Genomic DNA, 5,590 nt, shown 5'->3' with positions numbered 1-5,590 from the left:
AAAAAAAGAAAAAGAAAAAAATAAAAAACAAGTAAATAAATGAATAAATCTTTTCCAAAAATAAATAAAGTAAGTCACCTAACCATTTTACATTAGGAGCATGATAGTTGGGGGCAAAAAGAAAAGATGAAAATTGATCTTAATTTGTATCTGTTCCATGGCTGCCATATATAAACCCATTGCAAATGTCTTTGGGAATGTAGATGTTCACAAAAATACATATTGTATTATTATATTAGATTTTGGGCACAATTTTCAGAGTGGATATCACTCTGGGGGCATTTGTGACCTCTCCTAACAATGAATCAGTGAGCTTCCCTGTGATCAAAATCATTTAGCACAATTGTCATTATTTATTTGCTCAAATGTTCAATTTTATTTTCATTTCTTTGCTCAGTCATTCCTCTCCAAATAGTGACATCTGCAAGATGGTCAATGTGCAGCAGCTGCACTCATTTATCCATTTAGTACCAGCTATGCTCAGAGAGCAGCCCAACTTCAGGGACTGCCTCACTCTAGCTCTCACTCTGTCTCTTTCAGACACATGCATCACAGAATAGCAACCAGAGACAGCAACTCCACACCACAAGGGTATTTCCAAAGACCAGAAAATTAGCCTTCATGGCCTAATGCTATTGGCTTATTGGCTCAGCATTAAGTGAGGGAGAAAAATTCTAAACTGGACTGACTTCTGGAAATTGATACTGGTTTTATGCCCTTAAAGGCTGTTCCCATCCCTATGGTCACCGTGAGTGAGCAGGACAGAACAGAGACACATTAAAGTTCTTTGTGTTCTGAAACTAATTTTTGGAAAATCTCAAAACAATGTGATCCTTATACAAAGTAACAAGATTCTACTTCTTTCTTTTCCTTCCTAAATTCCTCCTGCACTAGTTATAGCAAATAAATGTCAGACTTATTTAAGATTTGCTTACATGAATAAATGATACATTCAGGGGCCAGGGAGATATCTCAGTAGAATAAGAGCTTGCCTGGCAAGCACAAGGGCCTGAATTCAATCCCCAGTTCAACCAAAAAAAATAAAAATAGAAAATAGAAATAAATAATATATTCAATCTGGAATGTTTTCATAGCAAAGTTACCTATGTGTGTATGTGTTCATGACAGACACACACAGAGAGAGACAGACACACAGAGACAGAGACAGACACAGATGAGCGAATGAGAGATGAAAAGAAAATAAAGGGGGCTGGGGAGATAGCTCAGTGGCATAAGTGCCTGCCTGGCAAGCACAAGGTCCTGAGTTCAATACCCAGGACCACAAAAAAAAAAGAAAGGAAAAGGAGCTTTTTAAAATTATAACAATTGAGCTGGGAATGTAAGTGACATACGCACCTGCCTGACAAGTGCAAGGTCTTGAGTAAGATGCTTAGGAATGAAGAAAAAAAACACCCTATAACTATGGATGAAATAGCCTATTATATCTACAATTAGCTTGAAACCTGTAAAACCACAAAAGACAAAATTCTCATTTTGAGCATAATGTATATTTTTAAATGAGCCTCTTAATTGTACATAGAGCAGAACATCCTATGGCTCATAAGATAATAAAGTTTTAAAAAACAGAAATTCCATTTAATCCAGCAAAACCTTTTCTGGGTTACTTCCTGAAAGAGCTAAAGACATTATACTATAGTAAGACATGCATACCCGTGTTATAGCAGCACAACTCATAATAGCTAAATTTTGAAAATGTATGAACATTAACAGCTGAATGAGTAAAGAAAATGTGTTAAATATACACAATGGAGTACTACCCTGATATAAAGAAGGATATCAATTGCAGAAAAATGGATGCATCTTGAGTCCATAAGGCTAGGTGAAATAAATCAGACACACAAACATAAGCATCATTTGGTTTCTCTTACATGAGAAACTCAAAGTATAAATAATAAAAGAGCAAAATAAGGTAGACATGGAGTAAACAGGGAGGTAAACTTTGTGGAGCTGGGAAGATCAAAGAATAGGGGAGAACAAGAAGGAAGGAAGGAAGTAAGGAAGGAGGGAGAGGGAGGGAAAGAAGGAAAGAAGGAAGGAAGAAAAAGGGATAGAAAAAATGATTAAAAAATGAATAAGAAAAAAATGATTAATCATTAAAAATGATTAATGATATGTTGGAATAAGAAAAGGCCTAGAGACCCAGTCCAAGCCCAGGGCAGGTGAGTGTGTGGGAGAGCTTACACGCTCCCCTGAGCCCACTGGACCTCTCTGGAACAAGCCCAGGCCTGCTATGTAAGTGAGACCTTCCGCTGCACTATAGGGACCCTTCCACCCCTCTGGAGCCAGCTCAAGCCTGCCATGTGAGTGAAAACTTCAGTTGCGCTCTTGGGACCCAACCGAAGTCCAGGTCCAGCTACTGTGTCAGAGAGTTTTCGCACTCCCCCATACCCACTGTACCTCTCCGGACCAACCCTAGGCCCACAGCATGGGTGAGAACTTCTGCCACAATCTCGGGACCCTTCCAGACTCAGACAGACCTGGCATACAGGCCTGGGGTGAAACTCTGCAGCTGAAGTCCTTGCAGAAAGACTAGGAGCCAGAACAACCCAAGTAATCCAGGAGCAGAACATCTTGTCAGAGAGGCACAACAGGTTCACGTCCAAGCGCTGCAGCAGGAAGGAGCTGAGCACAGCAGCCAGACCCAAACCAGGCACAACTGGATGAAGTCAAACTTCAGAGATCTGCACCCGAATTTCAGTAGCTGCTAAGGTTATAAATGCTCCAAATCTCTACACCAAAGGTCAGAGGACAGTGCTATACAAAATGACAAAGAGTAGGAGAAAAATGCAATCTCAGGCCCTGAGCTCACACAGAACAACTGCAGAGGACACTAGTGCAGAAGAAATTGGGAATCACACGGCTGAAATCTCTGAATCAATAGCAGCTGAAGTAAAGAAACAACCGCAGAAAGGTATACAGGAACTCAGATCGGAAATAACCTCTGAAATTTAAAAAAAAATCTCTGAATTAATACCATTTGAAGTTAAGAATCATATAGAGCAAATTAGACCAGAAATAATCTCTATAGTAAAAGAATTAATAACTGCCTCTCAAGAAGACAATGATGATAAAAAAAAAATAGAGGAAATTAGAAAAACAATGGTGTGTTAGTTGATACATTATGTCAACTTGGCTGAATGAGCTCCCCCAGTTCTCAGCATGAGGGCCTAGCCATGCAGGTGGGCAGGGCCCAGGAATTGAGAAAGACAGGAAGCCACTCTACCTGGTTTCCTGCTGCCCTGCCCCGCTTCCAGGGAGAAATCTATTTTTGGAGGAGCTTGATCTTGGTAGCCATGCCACATTGGAGGAGCTCCAATCTTCACTGTGGAGCACTGGACTTCACAGTCGGCATAGAAAGAAGAGAGAGGCTTGATGGACTCCGCAGCTGCTGCTGCTCCTATTCTCTTCATTGTTTTCTGCTGCATGAACTGCTGTTGTTTGCCTTGGAGCCAGCGGAATATGGACTGAACCCTCCAGTAACTGTGAGCTAAATAAACCTTTCCTTCCTTCATTTTGATGATCAGGTATTTGTCCCCGCAAAAAGTAAAAAGTAACTAAGACAAACGGATTCCTTGAATGAGCAATACAAGAATGAAATAAGTCATATGAAGCAGAGTCAAAGAGAGGAATTTAAAATCTCAATCACATGCCTGCAAAATCATTTGAGCAAAAGGGAAGATAGAGGTTCAGATCTTGAAGACACCATTGCAGCTAGTGAAAAGGTAAAAAAAAAAATCTATTAAAACAAATAGGATGCAGGAAAAAATTATTCATTACCTGCAAGACAATGCAAAGATGAACAATGTGAGACTAATACACATCAATGAGAAAGAAGGAGTCAATACAAATTATATAAAAAGAATATGGACAGAAGTAATACCAGAAAACATCCAATTGTGAGGCAACAATCTGACATTCTGGTAACCAAAGCATACAAAATGCCAAACAACTTCAACCCAATTAAAAACAAACCAAGGCAGGGCCAGGCTTCCCTGGCAAGTGCAAGGGTCTGAGTTCAATCCCCAGTTCTGCCACAAAAAAAGAAAAGAAAAACAAATCGAGACATATAATAGTCAAGATCCCAGAAATCTAGCACAAGAATAATATACTGAAAGCCACTAGAGAAAAGAAAGAGATCACATTTAAAGGAAACTCATCAGAATAATGGCAGACTTCTCTTCACAAACCATGAAAGCAAGAAGAGCATGGAGCAGAGTACTTCAATTCCTCTATGAAAGTAAATTCCAGCCAATACTACAATACCCTGCAAAACTCTTTTTCATGTTTGATGGAGAAGTGAAACACTTCCATGACAAAGAACAACTAAAGAATTTCATGATGACAAAGCCAACCCTACACAGACAACTGAAAGATGTGCTAGAGAGGGACCAAAATGATCAAAACTCCATGAACAAGAACAGAAGGAACCTGCTAAATAGAGCAAACATTAAAAACAGGAGAAAAAGGAGTAAACAACAGCAGGTGAATAGCATGTCAATCTTAAGTCAATACATCTCAATTATAACCATCAATGTCAATGGACTCAATTCACCAATTAAAAGAAATAGACTGGCACAATGGGTTAGGAAACAAAATCCAAAAATATGTTGTCTACAACAAACACACTTAACTCATAAAGAAATTCATAGGCTGAAAATCAAAGGATGGAAAGAAATACTATACACCCCAGCACCTCAGAAAAAAGCAGTGATAGTAATCCTGTTCTCAGACAGTCTCAATTTCAAACCAATAATGATCAAATGAAATAAAGAAGGTCACTATATAATGCTTAGGGGAAACATTCAAGAGGAAGAGGTAACACTCATAAATATCTATGCACCAAACATGGGAGCATGTAACTGTATAAGACCAATCTTAATGGACATGAAAAATCTAATGTCCCATAACACAATCTTAACAGGAGACCTTAAGATCCCCTTATCCCAAAAAGATAGGTTAACTGGACAAAAAATTAGCAAAGAAGTAGCAGAACTGAACCAGAGCTTAAAACAAATGGACTTGGTGGACATATACAGAGTGCCACACACAAACACAGCTGAATACAGATTTTCCACACCTGCACATGGGTCATTTTATAAAATACACCACATACTAGTCCATAGGTCATGCTTAAGTATATGGAAGAAAACAGAAATTATCCCATGCATGTTATTGGACCACAGTGCAATGAAACTGGAAATAAACAACAAAAGAAACCAGAAAAATCCCATGAATACTTGGAAATTAAACAGCACTCTACCTTAGACTAGCAGAAAATGGAATGCTATTCCTTGCTCATGGGTATGAAGAACTAACATAGCAAAAATGACTATACTCTGAAAATTGTTATACAGTTTTAATGTACTCCCAATCAACACCATTTTCAAAATTTATCTGGAACCAGAAAAGATGTAGAATAGCAAAATCAATCCTGGGCAATAAAGACAAGGCAGGAGGCATTACAATTCCTGAACTGAAATTATATAACAAGGCTACCATGATAAAATCAGCATTGTATTGGCAACAAAATAGACCTGAGGAACAATGGAATAGATTAGAAGACGCTGAA

The sequence above is a fragment of the Octodon degus genome, unplaced genomic scaffold (assembly GCF_000260255.1).
Source record: "Octodon degus isolate 3935 unplaced genomic scaffold, OctDeg1.0 scaffold00352, whole genome shotgun sequence".
NCBI lineage: Eukaryota > Metazoa > Chordata > Mammalia > Rodentia > Octodontidae > Octodon > Octodon degus.
Note: the sequence above shows the minus strand (reverse complement) of the source record.